At 35.8% G+C, this 27,654-nt stretch overlaps 1 protein-coding gene across 3 annotated transcripts in view; it reads right to left on the bottom strand.

Annotated features, from left to right (window-relative positions):
- The window catches only part of Stard3nl (STARD3 N-terminal like), a 47,153-nt gene extending 19,811 nt beyond the window's left edge, over nucleotides 1-27,342 (bottom strand). For all 3 annotated transcript variants that reach the window (XM_026387628.2, XM_077796783.1, XM_026387630.2), the window contains exon 1: nucleotides 27,160-27,342. The gene's annotated coding sequence lies outside the window, so the exon portion shown is untranslated. The remainder of the gene's footprint in view (nucleotides 1-27,159) is intronic.
- Between the last annotated feature and the right edge of the window lie 312 nt (nucleotides 27,343-27,654).

Here is a 27,654-nt window from a genome sequence, read left to right as displayed (position 1 = left end):
TACAGAAGGTATAGCCCTATGTAGAAATGCAGGTTCCCCAAGACCAGGAAGTATTTCGATAATAAGATAAAAATCTTATTATAAAAAGATGAGTAATCTAAACAATCTAACTTCCTCAATGAAAGATATAGTGGATAGTATGATTGTTTGGACAGTATGATTGTTTGCCAAATATTTCCGTTTCTCTTCCTATAATACCTCTCCTTGTATGAGGATATATGGACTCTATGACCTACTGAACTCATGTGCTTTTCTTTGGCCATGAATGTGGGTAGATATTCATATGTTATTTTTGTCCAGAAGCATTAAGAACCAGTATAGCTTACCATGCTCATCTTTTTAAATGTGCCATGATTAGCTATGTCCAGAAAAAGAGAAGCATTTTCTAGCTGGGTAACAGAAGTTGGAAGCAGATTGCTGAGATTTCTCCAAAGCAATATGGCCTCAATTGATCTTATTCCCTGTCCAGAATGTTGTCTCTTTAACATTGAGCCTGATCTTTCTTCCTTCCCACATGCAGGAAAAAATAATCCTTTGCATTATGTATATAATATGGTGGAAAAATGATTTGATATTTTTATAAAAATTATTGATTATATTAACTAATATTTTTAAATATTCATACTTTACTTCTGGAAATTTTAAAGGAAATTATTTAAACTAAAGACATTCAAAGCAAAATTGATATATTATGAGTCAAGTTAGTAGTTAGTTACCTTGGAACAAGAGGAAGGGAATGATGATTGCAGGGCACAATGCAGGAGTGCATTTAGGGGACTTGGTAAAGTTCTATCTCTTGATTTAGTAGTGGTAACATGGGTGTGTTCAGTTAAGAAATAATTCACTGATACAGACAGTTTCAGTGACATGTTGACTGGTAAAAATTTCAAAATGCTTTACACTTATGTATAAGTACATAAACTGTATTATATTTCAACAAAAATCTCTATTAAATACTTTATATCTATAGTAGTATAAATTAGAAAATGATCTAAATATCTAATAATAGGGAAGTAATTAGATAAATCATGGTGTAGCCATAGTAGACAGATTAAAATGAATGGTTATGAAGCATTTGTAAGGACTTAGAAAAATGTTTGGGTGATAACTTAATAAAAATCTAACACTAAATGGAATACAAACATGTAGTATGTTTATGACTATAAAATACACCTAAACCAAATTCTTTAAAGAATGTACATACAAAATATATAAGATGTTAGTAATGATTACCTCTGCCTGATGATACTGTATTTTCCTCTTCTTTTTACTGTTTCTACATTCTTCAAATTTCTTAATTTGAACATACTACATTTATAACAGCAGGAATAAATTCAATTGTCATTTTGTTAGGCTCTTGAACAGAAATCTTCAGGATACTATGGAGTCCTTCTCTTTAATTTCCCCTAATCTACCCAACATTAATAAACAAGATAACAGTATCTTGTTTATTCACTTTGCCTCCTCAGAATCAGCAAATCAGCAAAGCATTTTGAAAAGCTCAGTGGGAGTTTACTTCTGCACCTTGTATAAAGAAAATATAAAGTTCCAAAAATGTTAAGTACTTCTACATGATTTGTCTGGATACTATGAAAAGCATCCTAGTAAAAGGACTATCAATGGCCTATGGCATATTCCCCATAAAGCAGCTAACTTAAAAAGAAAAGAAAACCTTGCCTGTCAGACTTCTAGTGAGTTAACTCTGTAATAGTAAGTCAAAATGAATGAGTGTAAATAGTGTTTTCTGTGATGAAACACATACTTGAAGTTTAAAAGGATAGCTGATATGCCCTTTAGAACTGAACCTGTATGAAAATAGGCATATTTCTGCAACAACATATTCTTTAATAAGATAAAGCAACACAGATAATTCTTAAGTCAATCTAATAATCCATTAGCAACATATTTTAAAAATTTAAATTCTTAAGTTCACTATTTTGAAAAAACATTAACAAATTTGCAATCCAAATTAAGGGCTCTTTTTAAAGTCATTTTCAAGATTATTTTATTAGTCTCAGTCCTTCCTTGTTTCAAAAACCCATTACTCATGAATATAAAACCCAACAAAGCAGAACATCACAATGGCATACACATGACTTGGGAAATGAGTAATAGGGAAGTAATTAGATAAATCATGTTTGAAGTAATTAAATAAATTGCTACAAACATACTAATCAAAGTTAAAATCATCTGGCCATCTTTGACCTCTGTGTCTGACACTGCTGGTGAACTGACTAAAAGCCACGTATCAGTGTCTTGGAGTTCACAATAGCAGGTAAGCAAAATTATTGCATTATTTTTCAGATGTATGTGTATAACTGCTACAGATACTCGCAGTAGCTTCAATAACAAAGTTTCCCAAAGCACAAATTGCTCTGCACAACGTGGCTCATCAAATTGATCTTTCTCTGACAAAAAGGAAAATTGAAAAAGGGGAAGAAAGCTTCCTTTGCTTTTTTTATTTATGCAGCAAATCGGTCTTCATATAGTGATAATGTAGATGTTCTAGGTCATGAAAAAATATGGAGCAGATTTCAAAAATAAATTTATCTTTTAGAGAAACTTCTACTATAAAGAGAAAATAAGAAAAGAGGGTCCTTAGTTTGATAGACCCATGCTACAAACATACTAATCAAAGTTAGAAACATTTGACCATCTTTGACCTCTATCTCTGGCACTGTTGGTGAACTGACTAAAAGCCACCTATCAGAGTGTCTTGAAGTTCACAATAGCAGGTAAGCAAAATCAACAACCTCCACCTGCTCCCTCTCCTTCCCACCCCCATAAAAATGGTTCCTAGTGACAGTTTCTTGGAGGAATTGGTAGGGACTTATGGGCAAATGGGGGCAAAGAAAAAGCTTAACAATCTTCTTTATTCTCATAAATTAGACTGTGAACTCAGAACTACAGGGAGTATTGGTCAAAAATACCTAAGAAAATATCAGCTAATCTGTGTTCTATATGAAACTCTTGGTTTTTGTGTTATTGTCCTTTATAAGACTGGATTTGATTTTTTACTGACTTATTTCATTTTGATAGACTTGAATTAGAACACTTGTAACTACAGTATGTCTCAACTTAAATTTCTTCTTAAATGTATATACATTGAATGTCTTAGCCTAAATTCTTTAAATTTTTTTTAAAGTAGGGTAAATAAGTGAGTATAAAAATTAGTGAAACAAGGAAGGAGGAAAAGCACTAGTTTCTCAATAAGCTTGGAAGGGACACAGCAAGTCAAGGGCAGGCTGTCTAGGGGTAAAGATGGTGAATCTCCGGAGAAGCCAAATGGAGAAACGATGCCTTAAGCAGTCTATGAGAAAGGGAGCTCCTTCCAGGGACCTATTTCCTTAGTCATATTTCTCCTTAAAGGAAGTTACCTACACTGCATTTCTGATTGCTTCATCTGGTTCTTCTCAAAAACCAGTGCACACATTCCTGGGTATGGCCTTTCACTCAAGCCTTGCAGGAAGGTGCAAAAACTCTGGATATGATACTGGCTAGTCCAGATGGTGGAAACCCATCTACTGGAGTATAGCTACCTGTCCAACAAAGGTTCTTGAAGGTTCTTGAGGCAAAATCAAGGAAATCTGAGAAAAGTTCATAAAGTGTGCCTTGGAATTCTTTTAGTTAAGATTATTTTTAAATGCAACAAAATGATGTGCTTTTGGGGTGCACCTATTATCAGCATCACCTGTGGATTCTGGTGAACTCCCAGCCAGCTGAACCAGGTGATTCTAACACCCACTGCTGTGAGAGCTTTCTTTTAATATGTAAAGGGAATGATCATTGCTGAAGCCCATTTCTATTCCATGATTACTGGACTTCATCCTACCCATTTCCTTCATAAAGGTACAGTATGAGTATCTTTCTGGAATTCAGTTCCTTCTGGAATTCTCCTCAAATTCTAATCCCCAAGATAAAGTTCATCTCTTCTTTGCTCCTTCAAAACAATGGATGTGCCACTTGTGGTATTTCTTATCACAGTGGGCCTTAATTATCCATTTACTGGGCTGCTTTTCCTACTAAATGGCATACTCCTTGAAGGTCCTACATCTGACCAGGGAGCAGCCCAGTACATGAGAGACAGCAGGAACAAAACAGGTGAAACTGAATAAATTCTATCTAGCATGTAATTCAGAGCCCAGCACAGAGTAGGACCTCAAAATCTGTTGAAGTTAGGAGACTACAACTCTTTCTTTCTGAGGAAGAGCTTGGATGGTTCCCCAGATGTCATTTCAAAAGTATTAAATATTCAGTCCTTGGTATTGAGATCTTCCTGGTGTTGGCTTAGGAAAGCTTTGCCTCTCTAAAAACAGTATTACACATCCATTTAGCTGTACACATAGGATGTTATATCTACAATTCAGGATTTATTCCAACTATGGAGAAGTACTAAGAGTAGAGAGTAGGGTGGAGAATTATAAAATAAAAAAGCACTAGTTAGTTTCTCGATGAGCCTAAAAGGGACACAGCAAGTCAAGGGCTTTGTGTGAGGAAATAGAATCCTCTTGTTGTTTTGGTTTTTGAAAAAGGGATTTATGTCTTAGTTGTTGAACATCAAAGGATAACAACTATCCTCCTCTGTGTTACAATTATCAGCCAGTTATTTCTGTAATTATATTGCATTAACCCACTATTCAAAGCTCAACAACTTAAAACAATCCACATTTATTCTCAGCTCTTAAGTCTACAAGTGGCCTGAAGTTCACCTGATCTACACTGAGCTCATATAAGGCAGCTCTGGGCTTCAAGCTCTAGGAAGCAGAGCTTGGTCTCAAACTGTGTTGGGTCAGGTCCCTGTACTCTTAATTGATTTGTCAGTTTCCTTGGACTAGGAAGATCCGGAGCAAGTTCTTATCATGAAAGATGGCAAAAGCTCAAGAAAAAGCTAGGCTATGAAAGCACATTTAGTCTCTGAACACACTGTGCTTGCTCACAATAGTTTTTCCCAAGTTTTTCCCAAGGCCAAATCCAAAGGGAGCAGAGCTGGGATGTATGTTCCATAAAAGAAGAGGGAAAGTGAATATGTATTTGCTGATTACTACTCCAATACTACATAGCTATCAATGTTCTAAACCAGGGATCAGCAAACAGTAGGTTGCAGGTCAAATATTAAAAACTGTCTGTTTTCGAACATCAAATTTTATTAGAACACTGCCACATCCATCTCTATGGGCCTGTACAAATCCCAATGGCTCGGAAGGCTGAGGCAGGAGGATCAAGAGTTCAAAGCCAGCTTCAGCAAAAGTGAGGGGCTAAGCAATTCATAAAACACAAAATAGGGCTAGGGACGTGGCTCAGTGGTTGAGCATCCTTGAGTTCAATTCCCAGTACTCTCCCACCCCCAAAATGCCATACCCGTCTACAGATGCTTTCACACTAAGACAGCAGGACTGAATAGTTGAAACAAAGGGTACATGGCCCACAAAGTCTAAAACATTGACTTTACAAGCTTGACTCTCCTAGAAAGAAGAAATACTGCTTTTATCAGCTTCCCGAAAGGGGTCCTAAATAAGACTTGCAGTTATTTAGCTAAAGCCAGCCTTAAAAAGGTGTATGCTTAATTTATGAATATTATTTTTTTTCACAATGAATACTCTGATTAGCAAAAAATGTAATTCATTTTTACTTTTTCACAGTTTGCTCTTCTGACACACCACACATAGGCACAGGTGGCCACTTGAGCAGGACTTAGAGAATGGACACACCACTCTTTATTATGTTCTCGTTCATTAATTCCACACTATTAGTAATTGGAGAAAAACTATCCCACCTGTACTAGTGGCTTCTTCAATAATATCTTTCCCATGTGTGAAAATGCAAGCAAAAACAATGAAATCTTTTCTTGCATTTGTCCATCTGCTGGGTGCAAAGTTGAGCCAAACTTCAGTTTCATCTGCTTCCACACAGAAGTGAAAATATCCAGTTGGCAAAGAGCTGCAGTTACAGTGCAGCAGGTACCACTTACTCCCATTTTACAGAAGTCCCACAATCTCTCATGCCTTCCTAGAAGAGTGGAGAGGGAATGCGGGCTCCTACTGAATGGCAGCCAAGTCTGTCAACCCAACTGCCCAGTCTTCTCTGTATTACTTCTGGCAGCAGCCAGAACACTACAGGGCTACAAGAGAGAATGTCAGACAACAAGCATTGAAAATATTTAAATCAGAATAGTCTATACAGAATATTTGGCTTAGAGACATGTCTTGCTTAGTCTTATACCCTAAATTAATTGCTAACATTTTAAATAATTATATTTTCCATATTCCCAGGTTCTCCTGAAAAGTCGAAATATATAAAATCACCAGGCCTGCATTCCCTGGCCATGATGATAAAACCAAGTTGCTGATGCCTTTAGATGGGGCTTATACTCTCCACTTGGCCTCCAACTTGGACTCAGTCTAAGTCCTATCATCCTGATCTATTCTGATTCTTGTTTTATAGGCAAAGCAATTGAGGCCTATCTGGACTGTAAGAATGTATCTACCTAATATATATTAAGATATATCTTAGGATTAAAACTTGACTCTTTCTTCTCTATCATCCCGTTTCACCTTAGACCCTATGAGGATATAGACAACATAGTAAAAGGTATTCAAATGGCCCCTGGGATGCAGTCATGGGATTTGAGAGTTCCTAAAAACATGGGTTGACTCAGCTGTGCCCACTCTATTCTGGGTCTGGGTTTTAATGGAGGCACAAAACACCCTGGGCTGGCTACCTCTTGCAAGGACCATCACATGTTATGAAATCTGGTTTATGATGGTAAAAGTCCTGTTTCAAGTCCTTAGTTTCTAAGATAAAGCATATAAATGTGGGGGATGTGAATAATGAGGGATTACAAACACACATTGCCAGGATGAGAGGTATGACAGCCGAAAAAACATCAGATGCTTTAAAAAGTAAGCACATGGTGGGGAGAAGGGGACCACCAATCAAGGAAAAACCCCATTGAGACAGAAATGTCTCCTGAGGGTACCAATATGAGATAAGGAATGTCATGCCAGGCTTAAGAAGACCTGGAAAACCAACAGGTCAAATTCAACCAGTGATTCCTACTTCCATTAACATTTGCTTATAGGAGGCTGTCACTACTTTGAAAACATACAAAGGTAGTTTGTAGGTAAGTTGTTCTGAAGAAATAAAAATGTGTGGTTCATGTCCTGAACTTCTTCACATAATTGATGCCATGAAGCATGTTCATTCTACCCTGGAATATAAAGAGTTCATAGAAAGTTGCTTTACAAAAGGTTATTCAAAGGTAACCACTGAGGAAAGAAAGGCTGTGGTCATGGGCAAGGTTAGAGAGTTGACGCATCTGTTTGACAATATAGCTTCTCAAGCTGAAGAACTATCATACTAGGAAACACTAGAGGAAGCTTAAATAAGTCACGACCAAACAAACCTTTAGCAAATTGTATATAACCATCATGCTGATATTTTAAAACAGTCTTATTTTCCTTTATACCATGTATGTTCCCCAAAGTCTAATGTACTGAAGGCTTTGTCCCAAGGCAACACTGTGCAGAGGTGGAGCTTCTAGGAACTTACTAGATTATGAAGGCTCTAACCTTATCAATGGATTAGGCCATTTGATGTATTAATCATTTGAATGAATATTGGGAGGCTGAAGAAAGTGTAGGAGTGGGAACAGAGGGAGAAAGTGGATCACTGTAGGTGTGCCCTAGAAAGGTACATTTTATCCTCAGTCCCCACACTCCCACTCCTGTTTCCTGATTGCCCTGAACTAACAGCTTTCCTCTGCCATGCTCTTCTGCCATGATGTTCTGCCTCACTTCAGGCCCAAAGCAATGAAGCTAACCAACCGTGGACTAAAACCATAAGCCCAAATAAATCATTCCTCCTCTAAGTTGTTTTCCTGAATTATTTTTCACAGTAATAAAAAGCTAATACATGCCCCAAGTTAAATACAATGTTAAAAAAATTTTTCTAAAATCTGTACTATAATTTAATTCAATAATTCCCTGCATACTTCCCACAACATTTTTCTAATTCTATAAACTGATATATTCTACATGCTGGTCAGGTTAAATAAACATCTAGTCCATATGGCAGTCAAGGTATTCCCTGCAGATACTGAGACATGTCTGTCAATATGAATAGAACTGCTCTCCACTGAAATATGCACATGACTGCTGGCAAATCGGGATTCCCAGTCAACAAGGAGGAACTGGACTGAAACCCTAATAGTCACCAGTGGGCTTATATGTGACCACCCAAAAAAAGGGGGAGGGGGAGCCTTCCTAATGGTCCCCAGTGTAGTATCACTGAGCAGCTTTTTAAGAGGAGGATGTCTAGATGTATTATGATGCCCCTCAATGGTATTATCAGGCACAAAACTGCTCTCTGGAAACTACTAGAGGTATCATTCAGACACTAACCTTAGCTGTCATGAAATGTTAGCACATTCTATATATAATATGCAGTAATACATTCCAAAGAGGATTTCAGAATAATGAATCATCACTCCGATATTCCCCCAATATAAACTTACATGTAATTATCAGTAATATTCCTAAACTGAAATTACTTAGTGGACCAGAGTTAACAGACTCAAACCAAAGATATACTCTCTAAACTTGACTGTGCGATGGTAATGAAACATTTGCCTATTATAAACCTGACTTGCAAGTACTTGGGTATGACTATTAATGGATACCAATAAAAGAAAGGGAGGGGAAGTATCTAGTTTAGCTAAAGATTTTTAATATAGAGTATGCAAACACTCAGGATGCATAATTGAGCTCTAAAAATTCTGACTATATCTTTTTAACTAGGCTAGGATAGCTAACATTTAGATTCCCCCAAACTGACAAGTACAATAAATTTGAATTCAGATTTAATATTCATCATTCAGTCTCAATACCTATCTTCCAAGAAAGAACAGACATATAAAACACATCTTTGCAAACTAAGAAAGACAAATGCTAAGTAAATGACAGGCTATATAATACAATGGGAAGGTCTGCTAGTTTACTCTTCTTTTAATCTTTTTTTTATATTTAAAAAATATAAGGGACTGAGATTGTGGCTCAGCAGTAAAGCGCTCGCCTAGCACGTACAAGGCCCCGGGTTCAATCCTCAGCACCACATAAAAATAAATATATAAATTAACTGTGTCCAACTACAACTCATATATTAGTTGACTACTACTATGAAGTTCTTAAAATATAATTATTTTTAACCTTACAGAGATAAACTATAAGCTATTGAGATAATAAATCATGTTTACAAACTGACCATAACATAGACTACCAAAAATTCAAATTCAATAAATCTTGCAATAAGTATATGAAAAAGGGAGAAACCGTGCATAGAACAGGAATACATAACAGCAATATTGTCTAAAATAATTATTGAGAAAAAAATATTTAACCCATTTTGTCCCATCATATCAAATGTAGAATACCCACTATACAACATAATTATAAAATAAGAATATAACTAAACCATAATATCAATCAATGTTACTATGATTTTACATATAATTATCAATAATTTTCCTCAACTAGAATTATTTAGTGGACCACATTTAACAAATTTATGATTCCCAACCACTTTTAATGCATGTGGGTCAATTTTATTGAAATATTTGCAGAATTGAAAACTTTGGTCTTACTAATTAACTTAAACCAAAACAACAAACTATTAAAAATTAATGGTAGTGAAAGTGGTAGAAAGCTGTCTAAGTTGGGCTTATTATAAAATCCACTGCCTTAAAATAGTTTACTTTTTAAATAAAAATTGGGCACAAATAATAAAGTTAGAAAAACTACAACTATCCTATGAAAAAATCTATAAAAACAAAAAATCAAAGACAAGAGTACAAATAATAAATCCAAAATGAGAAAGATAAAAAACTGATGGACACTAAGGAATGGGTGTGATTCATTATGTTAAAATTTCTACTTCTGTATACTGAAAAACATTTCCATTAAAATAAATAAATAAATAAACAAACAAATAAACCCAAGAATTAGTCTTTTAAAAGGGCAAATATTAACCTAATTTGGGGAGGGAGATGTTAATAAAAATACAAGTGCTCTATATAACAGCTTATTTTAAAAGTGTAAATTATATTTTACACTAATTATATTTGTATAAAACAAATATAATTAACAAAGTCAACACTCTGCAAATAATAAATTATTTTAAGAAGAACTAAATAGCCTGAAAAGAATGTACTACACAAGAAATAAAAATTGAGAAAGCTAACAAAGAATTACTGGTAAAGGGACCGTAGTCAGACTGTATATACAGATACAAAACATTTAAGAGAAAGGAAAGCTAACTTATCATTAAATAAAGTTAGCATACAATAATATGACATTATCTGAACAAAAACACAAAGCACAAAATATCAACATTATATATCACAACAAAGAAATAGTATAAACTAACACAACACACTAACATAATATTGTTAATATAGCATTGTATACATAGATTAACATTATAACAAGAGAATAGCTTCTTCACACTGAGCCTCATTGTGTCTGCCACAGTGCTGAGTACTTAAGATATGTATGTCATTTAAACCTCACAAAAGCTCCCATAGGTATGACCAACATATTAGAATGTATCACTAAAACATCACATAATTCATATATGAATGAAACTAAAAACTCACATAAATAAAATTCAACTTAATAGGAAGCCAGATATTTGTTTACCTATTAAAATATTTCACTGCATTCCAAAGGCATGTCTGAACACAACTTATAATTCATTTGGACTTGGGAATCATGTATGTTTTGAACTTGTGAGACAACTCTTCATTTACACATAAATAACTAATTCACACTTTTCTTAACATATGGCACTTCAAGTTTCTCAGTCTCCAGGGTTGTAAAGAGAATTACATCACTATGTAAGAATAACAACAGGGCAAACTCAAAGAAACTGACAACTGACAGCTAGAGTCAGGAGTAAGAGGCAAGCAGGAGAGAGGTGTGTGCCCAATCTTTGGAGGACATTTTAGAAATATGGGGAAAATTTTTTCATTTATCAGTAGAAATAAGAAATCTGAATCTGAAATCTAGGAAATTTCCTAATAATAGGGCATTAGTTCAATTAAAAAGAAAAAGCAGAGGCTGGGGTTGTTGCTCAACAGTAGAATGCTCACCTAGCATGTGCAAGGCGCTGGGTTCGATCCTAAGCACTACATAAAAATAAATAAAATAGGTGTGCTAATGAAAATGGATAAACATCGAATACAAAAATAAAAAAAAAGAAAAAGCAGCACTGAGCCAACACTAGTAACTATTTTAGAGAAAGAAATTAAACTTATGACATCATTTATTAAATGGTTTTAAGTACAGCTCAAATAACTTATCCTCTCCTTACCCAACACATGGTGTACTTCTGCCTCTGTCTCCAGAACCACTTCACCATGCAAAAAAAAGCACCAGCAATTCCCTGAAAGCATCACATGCTCATAAACCATTGACTCATGCCTGTACTGGTCTCTCCACCTGGAATGCTACTCTCCTTATCTCTATGGCTCTGACTCATGGGACAAAACTTAACTCAAAGGCCACTTTCTCAGTGAAGTTTTTGCTTTTCCTTCCTTCCACTTTTCTACATCTCTTTACCTCATCAGAGAATACTGCACCCAGGTCTCCATGATGACATACACCATGATGCATCAATAGATCTTTTGCTTAATTTTAAAAATATATATTCTTAACAAGAGCTCACTTCAGATTTTGTGATTTACTGGTTTCCCAGATTCTTCATTCTGGGGGATGGAAATGGAAAGGAACTAGATAAGAGAGAGAAAGGGGACAGTAGTGAATATTTGAAATAGCATTAAAATCAAAACACTAAGTTAGAAATTCAATTAAAAATATGCAAAATTTCAACAGTGAAAGTTGCAAGATACTGCTGAAACTGAAGATGAAAATAAGTGTTCAGATATAATATGTTCATGAATTAGAAGACTTCATATTATTAAAATATCAGCTTTCTCCAAACTGATCAAGAGATTTAACTCAAAATTTTTTAACATAAATTGAAAAGCTAATTCTAAAATATATGTAGAAATGCAAAGAAATGTGCATATCCAAAGCAGTTTTAAAAAAGAATAACAAAACTGGGTTAGCTCTACCTAACTTAAAAGACTTTTTTTAAAATTTGAGTAATCAAAACAGTGTAGTACTAGCTTAAGGATCAATAAATGATCAATGGGACATTAATGGAGCCCAGAAATCAAACATCTATATGGCAATTTGACTTTTGACAAAAAATTAAGTGATCAAAATAGCAAATATAAAGTTTCTTTTCAGAGGGTACTGAAACAATCATATCAAATTTGGAAAAATAAATAAGCCCTAACTTACAGCATGTAAAAAGAAAAAACTTAAGATGGATCATATTCTAAATATAAAAATTTTAAAACTAAAAGCTTTTAGAAGAATATACAGGAGGATACGTTAACAATTTCCTAAAGACAAAAAAAGCCATAACTATTTAAAAATTTTTTTGTGTGTGTAGCTGTCTTAAAGGAGCTCCCACTGGCTTGTTTGGGAAAAATTGAATGTAAAAATGAATAAAGACAGCAATGTTGGAATTTATGTTAGAAAAAATAAAAATACCCCAAGACAGCAGGGTCATAATGTAAAAATAGAGAGGGGTGGGAAGAGTTCTCCTTTACAGAAAAAATTTAGGTAAAAAAAATGTAGAAAGAAATAAAATTAGAAAAACCAATAATTGTCGCTTCCAGTAATAATAACTGATTCAGGCAAGCATCATTATCACATGATAACAATTATTTAAAAGTTGCTGGGGAATATGATATTCATACTTTCAAAATATCACTTTTTGAATTATTTAATTTCATTGGGAATAATATACCTTTATAGTGGGGAGGTCTGGCAGGCAACACCTGAACCAAGTAATTGAACTGCATCACCAATGCAGAAGCTGGCATGATGTGTCTTTTATTGTGTTGTAATAAATATATAATATTAATTATGATATATCCCAGCCAGAAATGTTTAACTTGAATTTAGTTTAAGAAACAATCAGAAAAACACAGTATATAGGGCATTCTACAATGTAACTATACTAAACTCCAGAGAATTCAACATGGTAAAAAATAAAAAGAAAACAGAAAAAAAAAAAAAAGAAGAATAGTGGTATGAATACTCTTCAACTTGAAAGAGCCAAAAGAGACAAATATCAAATGCAATGAATAAGCCTAGATTGAATCTTAAATTAAAAAACAAAAGACTACAAAAGACAATGGAGGAATTGATTATAGTTTTGTACTGGTAATACAAAAGAATGCCCTTATTCTTAGGAGACACATGCTGAAGTATGTGACTCACTTCTGATTAGTTCAGAAAAACATAAGGATGTTTTGGGATAGAGTTGTTTTATCTATCTATCTATCTATCTATCTATCTATATATATATATATGATAAATATAATTGAACACAATATTTATAATATACACATACACATTTAAAGTATGTCTATACAGCAAAGAAAGTAAATGCAAATTTTTGCTGCAAAAACATCATTAATTTTGCTTAAAGTATGTGCTATCTTTAAAAATGTGAAGTGAGAAACTGGAATTATCCTCAAAAATCTCTTAAGTCATTCTATAAAAAGAATATATGTGGATTTTGTACACATACCTTTGCAAAAAAAGTTCTCATGCACATGAAAGTTTATGATGCAGTGATAAACAAAAAGGAATAGCAATATAATATTGCTGAGCATTCAAATTATTTAGCCCTTACTACAACTATAAAATTACCTAACATAAACAGGGAACAGTTGACTTCTAAAGTGCTTGTAACTGCAGATAGGAGTCATTCTGTTTAAATTTTGAGCTAGTGTCACTTAAATACCTAGTAATCTTAATTGCTGTTATCAGGCTTCTTTAAAAGAAAGAGTGAAGTCATATCACACAATGATTTGAGGTCTATAGTTTGCTAGGATTTTTAGTGGAAATGCGCACAAATTGTCATTTTACTATGAGCATTTAAAAGCTATGTTTCTCCTTCATTTGTTCCCTACATTAAAACTCAGACTCTCCCCAGGCAGATGTTTTACAAAGCATCGCCTACCAAGCTCAGGTATACCAGGTATAACTTGCTGCATACAGCTGACTTGGAGCACTTATAACTACATTTAAAGTGCACTTTCCCCTTTCTTTTAAGAATTTACAGAACAACTCTATGGTAATATCTCTCCATATTGTTTCCCTGGATTTCTTCTGTATGTTTATTTTCTAGGCCTCATTTTTTCCAGTGCAGTTTACATTCTTTTAGGATATAATTAATGCTTTTATTTCATCCTGGCAAATGTGCTAACTCTTTGCTGCTTGGGTTCTGCCCTCATCCATGCTGCAAACACATATACACAACAGTAAAGGCTGTCTATGAAAGCTCTGTCATTTTCAGTAGTTTTCTTATTCAATTACTTCTTTTAATATTAGCAGATAAAAGTAACACTGTGTGCATTAATGAACTAAACCTTTTGACAATTAATTTAGAAATTAATGACTTAGGAAAATTGAGGAGAAAAAATAAAAGTTATGGTGATTCTAAGTCATTCCCCCGGCAGACAAAACCCAAACCTGTTCTTATAATGACTTGATTTCTAAGTGATCAATTTCCTATAGTAATATTAAACATATTACTAAACATTTATTTGACATGGATTACAGAGAAAAATATTAAGATTTATAGATGGCTAGGTAAATGTTAATCCCATGTATTTTCATAATTTATGAGACAAACATCAAATACTGAGAAGCTGAATCTGAACATGTAATATAAGATTAAGAATTGCACTGGATAATGCCTGGAATGTCAAAGGCTGCCAAGAACCTACAACATCTACTTAGACAGTAGTAACTATCTGAGTGGTATCTATCTGCAAGTATATTTGTGCACCAATGTTGTGGCAGGTCATTCTCTGAGCTCTGGGCATGCGGTTATTAACCAAACCAAAATAGTATCCCATTCTCCCAGAGTTTACCTTTTAGAAATCAGAGATGTCTATGAACAAAGAAGTACTGGGAACACAGTAACTGTAAACTGGGTAATCAATTTAATCTCATTGAGAAGGTGCTATCTGAACAAAAACTAAGAGATAAGGGGAAAATGCCAGGGAAACATCAGAAGGAAGAGCACTGCAGGTAGAAGGAAGACAGAGGACAAAGGTCTTGAGGGGTGAAGCTGGCCAGTAGGACAGAGGGGCTGATTCATATGAGTGGAAGGGCAACAGGAGATGAGGACAGAGAAGTTAACAGGGGCTGGGCCTGTCAGACTGTATATACCACTACAAAGGCTTCTTCTCTGAATGAGATGGTTTTCAGCAGAAGAAAAACATGACCAACTTAAGCTCTAAGAGGTTCTCTGGCTGCTCTGTTGAGAGATGCACAGAAGTAGGAAGAATGGTCAGCAGACCACTGAAATAATTGAGAGAGAAGATGTACTGACAGTAGAACAGGGTGATGGCAGTGGAGTGCTATGCCAGATTCGTGGGACCCCAATAGACCTCCAATGCAATCACACAAGAGTCTTTATTCTAAGCTTGAGCCTGGACTCAACCAATTCATTGGTTCTAAAGACAGCCTAAAGCAGTTGGTGATAGATTGGTTGTGATTCATAGGAGAAAATGAGGACTAAAAAATAAGAGAAAGGGATTGCCATTTACTGAAACAGGGATAGAGGAGAGGCAATTTTAAGAGAGAATATCCATTCTGTTTATGTGAAGTGATATTCAAATTGATGAAATAAACAGATGAATCCGAAGTTCAGGGACAGTCTTGGCCAGAGATGTGTATTTCTGAGTCAACCGCATATACATGGAATTTAAATTCCAAAGGTATACTAATAACAAGTTTCTCCTTTCATGCATTAGAGAAAAAAGCAAAAACTATTGAAGCATACTTTTATTTGTAAAACTGAAAATTATTATGAGATGGGCCCTATATGAGCCCTTAAGTGTTCCCATTTTGGTAAACCATGGACTTTGAACACCAATAAAATATAATACCACACAGATATTTAAATGGATTTAAAAGGTAATACAAGAGTTCTCCTGTTCTCAGCAGAATTTGTATCTACTCAAAAGGAAGACATATAAAAAATACAAGTGAATGATCATAAAGAAGGAAAAAAAATGAAGTGTATACTCTGAACAATAATATGCCACACTGGGGATGTTGTATGGTCCAGAGGAAGAAGAAGCCAGGTAGAAGAAAGACATCTGCTAATATGTATTTATTTTTCTACGAACTACAAGTTAACAAAATAGCAAATGTCACAGAGTGGCCAAAGTCATTTGGGGTGGTACATAAGACCTGTTAGCTCACCAATCCCACAGGGGTCAACAAGTTGGTAGCTAATTATCTCCCTAGCACCAGCAAGTCAAAGGGGTGGTGGCATGTTACAGCTGCACCTCATCACTGGTTTGATGAAAGTCTTTTTCAAGATAAGCTCTGAGGAACAAAAATGTTCTTTGACTTGTGTATCACTTTTTTCAGATGCAGCTCTCAGGCTGCCCAGAGGAAGTGGAACAACATGGTCTCCACTGGTAACTTCCTCAATTTCTACTTTCTTGCTCCAACCTCATTCCCCTCTTTGTTAATCTCTCTGGTACTCAGATCGATTTTGTGGTTGTTTCCCTTACTTGTGTCAGTTCTAACTCCTACACTCAAATATTTTCTCCACAGCTCACCTAGAAATTCCTTTGACTTAATCTTCCAAGTCGAAGAAGCTATTTATAATCCCATTTCCCTTCAGGAGACAAATAAGGTCACTTCTACAAAAGACTGCTGATTTTCTTTTTGCCGACTGCCCATCATTTTCCAGAACTTTTTCTTGTTCCCACAGAGCAAAATCTACAATTAACTTTCCTAAAACTCATAATAAATGTATTATAAAATACCTGAAGGCTAGCAAGAAATTATCACTCTCTTTGCCAATTTGGACTCATTAACTCTGTTAGCCATCAGCAGTTAAGTATTCAAAGGAGCCTTGGTGCCCCTCCTTGCTCATATATATATATATATTTATTTATTTATTTATTTATTTATATATATATATATATATTTTACTACGAATACTTTAAGCTTTCTCTTTGAGATGTGTTGTCTTAGTTGAATTATTTTTCAGACAGATCAAAGCCCCTCCATTAAAAAACTTTTAATATCTTCCATTCAATATGAGAACATCTCTGTACCACACAAAGCCACTTCTTCAACACTTATCACTACAAGCAACTTTTTCTTTCTATTTTTCTCTTTTTGCAAGCAACTTTCAAACAAATCTTGTTACCTCTCACCACAGACCTGGACATTTTATTGAGCTATATCTGAAAATCAACAGCATCAATGGTGGTCAGCTCACTTCTCTCCTAGGAATCACAGAAAGTATACACCTGTTTTAATAACTATCTTTCATTCCAAAGACTGATTTAAGACTGTGCTCATCACATATTCTTCATAGGCCTTCCAAGACCTATCTTTTCAATACAGAAAAAAAACAGAAGCTGAATTTTAAGCTGACTGGTAAGCAGTCAGCAGAGCTATGCAGAGGCAAGTTTTTTGTGTGTGTGTTTTTGTTGGTTTGATTCAATATCACAAGACTCCTTCTCTGAAAGACAGGAGATAATGGTTACTGAAAATGTCACTCTAGGTGACAAGGCCATCTTCTACTCATTGTCCCTGTGTTAGCTGAAGTGGTGGTCCAGTAGCAACATTGGGGAAGATATGACACAAACTTCAGGATGGCACACAGGTCCAAAAAGAAATTCCTAATCTCTACTGTAGCCCAAGGTTTGCCACTGAAAGCTTAGTGCATGTGACAGATAGGGAAAGACAATCAAAAAATCTTGGTAACCTAGATTTAGTATTCTTTTCTCTTTCCAACTGGCAATAAAACAGGAAACTAAACCTTCAAAAGATGAGCATCAGATATGGGTTCTGGATCACCTATATCAACCTAGCTTATGTTTCACAAAACAGAATCACATAAAAAATATCAAAGGCAGGTATCTATAAAACTCAGTCAAACAATGGGCTAATATACCTCCAAAATATTGTGTGCTGTACTGATAAGGAGAGCAGGTTTTGAGCACAGGTAACAAAGGCAGAGAATATAACAAGGCAGTAGGATCTTCTTAAAGTCACAGGTTCTCAATAAAAGCTGAAATTAGCACCATTCTTGAAAATTTTGATATTACACGTTTTTAAAAAGATAAGCAATTATAAAATAAAAAACTTATGTCTAAAAATATAGGCACTGATATAGACACACAGCCTGCAAATGATTTAAAATGTTTATGATCAGAATAATTAACCAATAATAACCGGTAATATCTTGTTTATAGCTTTTTTAAAAAAAATGTGCTTAAGTTTTATTCTTCTGCTAGTTCCACCCTCAAAACATTCCTTATTGGTAGCTAATTTAATCCCCTTATTAATTCTCACCAGTCAACTTCACTGTTTTCTCAAATCTCTCTTATATATTACTCCATCAATTATGTCTCACCTCCAGAACACTCATTTCTCTGCTTAAAACATCATTTCCCTCAGCCAATGCTCCAGCTGCTCTCTTGCACTATGGATACCTTTGTTGTATTTGTCCCTTGCATAGAATGCCTTTTCTTCCACCACACTATTAACAGCAGTAAAAGACTATTAATTGTTTAAGGAAGCTTAAGTATCACTTCCTCAAACTTCCTCTGATCCCCTAATGCTGTGTTTTGGACATCCCTAGAACTTTTGATTTGAGTTCCTCCCTGCAAGTTTTGTGTGCCATAAGCATGTTCCCCAGTGTGGTGGTATAAGGAAATGTGGAACCTTTAAGAGATGAGACCTGGTAGGAGATTAGGTCACTAAAGGTTATCACTCTTGGAAGAAGTTAATGTCATTTTTATGGGACCCCAGTTAGTTCTCAGAAAAGCTGTTATAAAAGATCAAGCCTGGGCTGGAGATGTGGCTCAAGTGGTAGCGCACTCGCCTGCCATGCGTGTGGCCTGGGTTCCATCCTCAGCACCACATACAAACAAAGATGTTGTGTCCACCGAAAACTAAAAAAAATAAATAAATATTAAAAACGTCTCTCTCTCTCTGAAAAAAAAAAAAAAAGATCAAGCCTAACTCCTGACTCTCCTGTCTCACCATCTGACCACTCACTTCTACACACAGTATTTCCTTTTCTGCTCCTCCACCATTTTGTGAAGCAGTCAAGAGGACCCTCCCCAAGACCAAACCAATGAGACACTTGATCTTGGATTTTAAGCCTCAAAAATTGAGCTAAATAAACCTCTTTACACAACCTCAGGTACATTGTTATAGCAACAGGAAGCAGAATAATAAACCTAGGAATAATGTATATTCCATATATCCTTATTGTATTCCATATACACATATTTATTTAATGTATATTCCACATATCATTCTAATCATTCATATTCAGATATCATTAACAGCTCTTTTTCTTAGGATTACACCAAAAGCTCCTAGAGAATGCTTCCATATCCTTAGCACACAGAGAAATACTTGGCACATGTTAGGCATTTGATTTGTTTGTTGAAGTAATGAGTTACAAATATCATTTTATAAAAGTAGAGACTCTGAATATTTAATATCTAAAATTAGACAAGTTTACACATGACTGAGGTTTCAACATATTAAATAAATCAAGAACAATCTCCAGTTACTGAACTTGAGGATGAAATTAACAAAAGATGCCCAATCTTCCAAAATTATCTAAATTGGTCATCCCTCTTTCCAATATATTTTGAATACTAGTTTGTGAAATAATTCTAATAACACACTAAAATGGAAACAAATATATCATAAATATGAAAAAAATGCAATAAGTCACTACATAAGTGGGAAAATACCTGCCTGAAACAAATAGATATCTCATTATCATGTAAAACATGTAAACATGTAAAACATATGTTAGTCACCCCACAGGAAAATGAAGACGGAAAAGACTTGGTCTCCATCCTAAAGTACCCTTTCCTAAAGAAGTAACACAATTATATAAATAATTAGAAAACAGTCTAAGATAATTATAATATAAAGAAGATTGAATATCACCTTTTGTGACCAGAAAAGGCTTCATGAAAAAGTTGACCTTAGAAAAAATATATGAATCTGGAAGAAATGAAAAGCTGTTCTATTCCAAGAAAGAGGCAGACTAGAGCAAACCAAAAACAGAGGAATGTTCAAGAAGCGTGTCAGTGAACAATGAGTTACTATTTTAGTTAGCTTTTCTGCAACTGTGACCAAAAGGCCTGACAAGAACAATTTTAGAGGAGGAAAATTTTATTTTGGTGCTCATGGTTTGAGAGGTCTCAATCCATACATGGTTGACTCTATTACTTTGGGATGGAGGAGAGGGGGAACAAATGGCAGAAGAGTGTGGCAGAAGAAAGTGGCTCAGAATATAGCCACCAAGAAGCAGCAAGAATGAGCTCCACTCACTCGAGGAAAAAATGTAAACCCCAAGGGCATGCTCCCATTGACCCAGTGTCTCCAGCCACAACTTATCTGCCAGCAGTTACCACCCAGTTAACCCCATAAGGTGATTAATGCACTGATTAGATTAAGGCTCTCATCATTCAATCATTTGACCTCTAAACTTTCTTGTATTGTCTCACACTTGAGCTTTTTTGGGGATACCTAATATCTACACCATAACAGTTACCCTGGGTCTGAAGAGAAGCCCACATGAGAGAAACAGAAAAGATGTGACTGGAAGGCTAGAACAGAAGTGCATGGACAGATCATGAAGGGATATGAAAAGCAAGCATGAGACTGTGTTCTTGACTGAGGATCCCACGGTCCTGAGGACAAGGAAAACACCAAGGACAGAAAGAGTTTATGGCTTCTAAAAATTTAGCACAGAGCCGTGTCAGGCAGGGAGTTAAACATGCACTCCATGTTTATGGGTTGTCATGAAAATGAGGTATGACTGTACTTCATTTCTCAAGGATGCAGTCATTCAATTCTAGAACTTATGTTTTCTCAGGGTCCTCAGTGTCCTCTGAGATATTTATGTTAATTCTTAGACAAGTGGAGGTCACATAGACAAGTGGAGGTCATAAAATAAAAAAGTTATGAACAGTGCTTTCCAAAGCTGTGAGAAGTCCATAACTTTTAAACTAAGCAGCAAGCATTAACATTTCAAAGTGTGCTGAATGACCAGCTTTATGCCATGCTCTTTTTTTAGCCTTAAAAGAACATAAGACAACCACTGCTAGTCTAGAAGACCTACCCTACCATCCTTATACCAACCTTCTGCTCCCCACAGAGAATAGACCTTATTTTCCCTATCAAATACTTTTCCCTGCCAAAGTACTGAAAAATCTACACAAAAGACTTCAAAATGATGTTGTGGCCAAATCTTGCCCATATATAGGTGACAGGGTGTGTCTGCTGGCTTGCACAATGTTTTGTAAACACTAAATTGTCAACATGAAAAGGAGTTTTTCATATAAATAAAATCTAGATTTCTAGCTTCTCTTGAAAAATAGGCAATTTGGGCAATATTCTCAGTTTACCAGTTTGCTACCCAGACACCTTATTTGCTGCGAGGCCTTCCTGGTCCCTGTAAGCATTTACTTTTCCTTCTGCCTTACTGGGTTTTTGGATCCCTAATAGATAGTAATTATCTAGAGTGGGCTTTGCTGAGTCAGAGTTCACCAACTACACTGCTTGGTTTCACAGCCTAGTACTGCCACTGACTAGCTGTATAGTTTGGACAAATTACCTAACCTCTCTATTTAAGTTTCTTCTTCTATAACATGACAATAAAACTCTTAACTTTGAGGACTGTTTGGCGAATGAATTAGTTTATATAAAACAGTGGTTCTCAATGGGATGGTAAGAGGAGGGCAAAGGACTGTGCCCTCCAACCCCAGAGCCCTAGAGCATTTGGCAATAATGAGGATATTGTTAGTTGTCAGGACTAGATGAGATGCCACTGACATCAGGAGGCCAGAGAGGGTTCTTAACATTCTACAATGCACAAGACAGCCACCAAAAATACAGAACTTTCCAGCTGAAATGTCACTGGTGTTGAGGATGAGAAACACTGACACAAAGTCTTTAGAACATCCCTTGGGGTGGAGGGAGCCCTCTGAAACTGTTAGGTATCATCAGTAATGACTAAAGCAACTCCTAGCTGGTGCCCCCACCTCACCTGGAGAAACTGCTAGCATCTCAAGAGCTCTTTGTGTTACCTTTTATAAACTTAACATACCACACAAATAGGAAAGAGTACTTCAAATAACATGGTTTCACATCATGAATTCAATAAGCAATTGGTTAATTTACAAATAATTATGAAATATATTTTTCCTGAAACAAAAATCAAAAAAGAATACACTATGGTGGGCAATAATGCATAAGATTTGAAAAATATATTGTCCTTCAATTTCCATGAATGCATAAATTTGTCATAATGAACCCAACAACTATGTATAACCATTAATATTTAAATAAATAAAAAAACATTTAAAGAATATATATTATCCTGAAAATACACGACATAGAAGCCCGTGATTACCACAATTTAGAAGACAGTAGGCCAAATCCTTCTAACCTCCAGATTCAATACAATGAGGACATTCACACTAACTAGTCCCAATATATTTCTTGGAAAGTTGCAACACAGAGGAAATAAAAAAAGAAGAGTTTTAAAATACACAGTACTGAACCTAATACTACCCCAATGCCTGACCAGAAAGACCCTCAAGGTTTAAATAGCTCAGAGTTAGACTGAGGTGAGTGTTCAGGCTTTGATCTTGATTCACAGCAACTCCAGATCTATGTTGACTCCAAACAAAACAAGGGAAGCAATGATAAAGGCCCTAGCTGTGATGATACATCATTTAAGAGGCTGCCAGGAGTTCTGACGCAGGACTTCAGATTCAATGATGGCCTGTAACAAGTTCCTGCTTCAAGGAGTCATGAGTAGTGAGTAGGCTTCATAGACCAGCACTGGAAGAATCTAAGGGGCCCTGAGCTAATTTCTCTGTGAGCCTGTCTTCTCATCCATAATACTGAGAAGTAGAAATCGCTGTTACTATTTCTCAATCCCATTAACATAGAGTTCACTGATTTTATTCATTTATTTTGTAAAAGTGTATCCTCAACATTTACAGCCCAAAGATGTGAGGTCCTCTAAAGGGACCTCTGGTCAACTGTAGAAGTCAGAACCTTAACTGAAACAGGAAAGACCTTCTAGAACCAAAACCAAGAAAAGACTATCAGGGCCTCTCTCAAAGACAGAGTGATAAATGGGTAAATAAAACTAGAGGGCTCTAGGATCTGTAAAAACCATTGCATTAATATCACAGATTGTTGTCCTTTAACCTAAAGTCAACAAAGATTGGAAGATCCATGTCTACTACTGGACATTACCACAGATATCAAGATTGGTATACCAGGTTGTAAAGAAAAACTCCCAAAAGTTATGTGAAAAGAAAAGGCTACCACTAAAAAAACACAGGAGATTTTTTTTTTTCTTGTAAATTTGGCATTTGAGTGGACTGAGTAGTACAGGTAGAACTTTGACCAGCTGGAGTTGTACATCCAAAGGGCATTACAGGCAGAACACAAGTAATGGCACCAAAACTAAAAGCCAGGATTACAGTTTAGTGTGCTGGTTCACATGGATGCTACTACTAAAATGTGGGATCAAATCACAACATCCTGGATTATTTGAACTTGGACATCAGCTGCATGAACAATCTTAAGAGACAGAGACACTCCATCAAAACATTGTTTTACTATTGTCGCTTAAAGAGCAAACGCTGTCTTTTGTCTAAATTTAAATATCTTCCAACATTTAATAAATAAGATTAATTTCTTTAATAGTATTCTAGTTTGGCTAATAAAAAAAGATAATCTTCATTAAGAAGACTGGTCAAAAAATCACCCAGAAAGCAAATTAATCTATTTGTCAGTCTGTTTTATTTCATATATTCTAATTATAATTATTAAAATAAGCAAAGTTTAGAAATAAATAATAGTTATTTTTAAATTTTCTTATTTTGCAAGCTAATTTCTACTTTTTAAAAATATATTTCTAAAAAAGAGAAATTACACCACTGAGCTGACCCAAGGACTTCCTTAATTATAAGAACAAACTCTAGTTGCCACCAGAAACTATGAGCCACCAAACTCTAAGCAGTATTCCCACACTTCTAAGCATAAGGTTAAAGCTGGGAAAATAGTAACAAATTTTAAATTCTCTTTCAAAAATTTCTGAAATTATAACTTTAAAAAGTCATTTTTAAATCATGCTCTTCTAACAAAAACCAAGGATTCATCCAGAGAGTTTACACCTACTCATTACTCAGAAAAGGGAAGAAAAACAAAGCAAAGGGTTATTTTAGCCCAAGAAAAAGCACTGTCTCATCTTTTTTTAAAAAATTACCTTTTAAGAGTTTATGGGCAGTACATTCTAGATGCTAAAATATTATATTTTATATTTATATATACAGAAATATTGTGGGACAGTCAAGAAGGTAGAGAAGAAAAAAAATGGGCTGAAAATCAGCAGGGTTATAACTGCCATCAGTTTGTACACTATGTTTTGTTCTGGAAATCAATGAACTTCTCTGGGCCTTCACAGCTCCACCTTTAAACTAAAGGTCAAATCACACAATCTCTAAAATGCCACAACATGAAACAAAGTTTAAATAACAGAGATATGCAGTTGCTATTACATATTCAAAGAAGCAAGGGGTGAAGCAGAAGGAAGTTAAGATTTCAGAGTAAGGCTAATGAGCTCCATCGTAACCAGCTGAGTGGCCTTAAGAGTAACTTTCCTGTACTCTTGAAAAGGTCTAATATTTACCTTTGCAAGATGGTGGAAGGATCAGAATGTATGCAATGTACTTGGCACACTGTATGCATTAAATAAAAGCAGACAGAGCATCCCTGGTCAGTAATATCTACTTAACCAATTAACGCAGTTTCCTAGAGCTTGGCTGGGATAGAGCAGACTGACAGTGCTTTCCTAATAGAAAGAAGGTAAAGATAATAAGGAAGAAGATTCATGGTTAGGAGATAAAAGTAGCCCTTGAAGATAAACAAAGGCTTTGAGTCCTATACATAATAACAATGAAGAAACAACTACATGGACATTCTTTTCATTAAAAAGACCCCTGGAAGAAGAAAGAAATATATGCATACATATATGTATGTATGTCTATACATACACACATATAATAAACAATAATTCATAGTATATTATGCAATATAAAATATATATTACATATATAACAACTTCATAACCAAAAGGCAGAAAGTTGGTCAGAACTTATGAATGCCTCTAAACAAGAACAAGGACTCTGAGATAGAAATATAGATATAGATATAGATAGATAGATATATACATCATCTTTCCTTAACATGTCTGCAACTCTCACAGCAGATTCAGATGATACAGCTCCTGCCCACCTCTCCAGTATCCCCTCCTATCACTGTCCCCCCACATCACCCTCCCATAAGTTTATTCTGCTCTAGCCATACTAGCTTCCCTTCATCCTCAGAACATGCCAAACTCATTCTTTCTTTAGTTTTGTTTTTTTGCTTCTGTTTTTGTTTTTGCACTATTAGAGAAACTTCCAGATCTTCTCATGGCTGACTCACTCTAAACATTCAGTTACCACCCCAACCATCACCTCCTCAGGAAAATCTTCCCCACAGGTAAATTTGCCCACACCCCCCGCAGTACCCCAGAGTTCCTTCCCCTGTAATATATTCTCTAACATTTATTACTACCTAAAGTCATTTTTTGGTTTGCATGTACATTGTATCTCCATCAAAAGATAAGATCTTTGAGGTGAGGGACCTCATCTAAACTGTTCATTACTCAATCCCAAATACCTGAAACAATGGGTAGCCCAGACAGATACTCATCAGATGAAACTGTCCAATGAATAAATTCAAAATTACACCAATCACCTTTCCTTCTATGAAAATAAGTAGTCATCAGAAGCCATAAAGTTTATTTCTTTAATGCAATTTCTATAATGCAATAATGCAACTTTAAAAGGTCCATGTTAGAGATGGTAAGATCTTAAAGAGAATAAATGCTTCCTGACAATACAAAATATTATATATTATATTATACAGTTTGTATATATTGTATTCTATATATTATACATTACATATTTTCATTTCATGTACATTAATTACCCACTACTTTATTATCAGAATCCATAAATAAAGCACAGATATGGTAAGTTGTTTTGTTTCATCAAATCTTGCTTCTAGATAGAGAGATGGGCAGATGGACTATAGATGGTAACTACCTTTTAGAAACCTTCCACACAAAGAAATCTGATATAACACACTGAACTAACTCCAGTGTATTTAGAAATTAGACCTGTTACTTTGCAAGCTCACTGAACGTATCCAAACTATTTATGAGTCAAGAGATTTATTCAAGTGATTCCATCTGTGAAACAGAAGATAAATGAATGATGAACAATTGCTGTATTAAGAGAATGATAAGAAAAATGCCACAGTGTTAACCCATGTTTGAAATAATAGGGAAAAAAATCCCTTCCTAAATCTAAACCAAAAGAAAACATGCTACTTATATTTAAAAAAAAAAAAATTGCAAAATGAGTGGGCAAAGCAGTGAACTGAAACCATCTTCAGAACAATCATGACTCAGACTTCAATCTTTATTTTGTTTTGTTTTGAACATGGCCTTTCTTGATGAATACAAGAGGCCCATAAACGACTGTGTCTGGACAACCCACGCTTCACCCCCTAGTCACCATCCTTGGTCATTCTTCAGGGCCCACGGCCCAATATGGGAATGGACCCCACAAGGGCCTCGCTAGGGCCCGCGAGGTGAAGAAATGGAGACCTCACTACCCGAATCCGTCCCTAAATCCCTGCCCTGGGAGCAGTGGGTCTTAGAAATCTGCAACTTCACTTTTGTATCCATTATATACACACGCCTTGCCCCTCCTCCTTCCCGGGTGGATCTCGCAAGGGCTCCGTAAACAGAAGGAAACTACAGGGTTATGGCCTCCGTCTGCTGGACTCTCCAAGAACCCAGTTAGATGGCCTGACCTAGGGGACTCAGTTTTCGAACCTGTCAAACAGGGTGACGCGAAACCCAGCCTACCTCATCGGGTGGTTCCGGGCCGGCCGCCCCAGACTGGCCCGGAGACAGTGGCTCAGTGGTCGCGCCCTCCAGGGATCTCCGGGGCGGCGGGGTGGGGCTCGGTGGGGCGGGACCAGGCACCCAGCCCAGCAAGCGAAGCGCAGCCCACCGCCCGCAGCCAGCCGCCCTAGGAGCTCCTCGAGTACCCGGCCGTGACGTCAACACGCTGACGTTCACGCACAGAAGCCGCATCTTGCTCCAGGGTCCAAAGACTGAGTGCTTGGCAAGCTCTAGAGAAACTACTCGATTGGACAGAATATATGTCAGTCATCTACTGACCAATAAGCGACAGGGGAAGACCGGAGACGGGGAGCTGGACTGCCCTGAGGAACGGGTGGGAATCTGGGACTCTGACTTTGAAAATCTTGAGCTGGTTGGGCTTTCCCGCAATTTGTACTACATCGTTTTAATTAGTGTTTGCTTTTTTTTTTTTTTTTTTTTTTTTTTTTTTTTTTT

This window comes from Urocitellus parryii, chromosome 3, assembly GCF_045843805.1.
Source record: "Urocitellus parryii isolate mUroPar1 chromosome 3, mUroPar1.hap1, whole genome shotgun sequence".
Lineage (NCBI taxonomy): Eukaryota > Metazoa > Chordata > Mammalia > Rodentia > Sciuridae > Urocitellus > Urocitellus parryii.
Note: the sequence above shows the minus strand (reverse complement) of the source record. Positions and strands in the feature narration are given on the sequence as shown.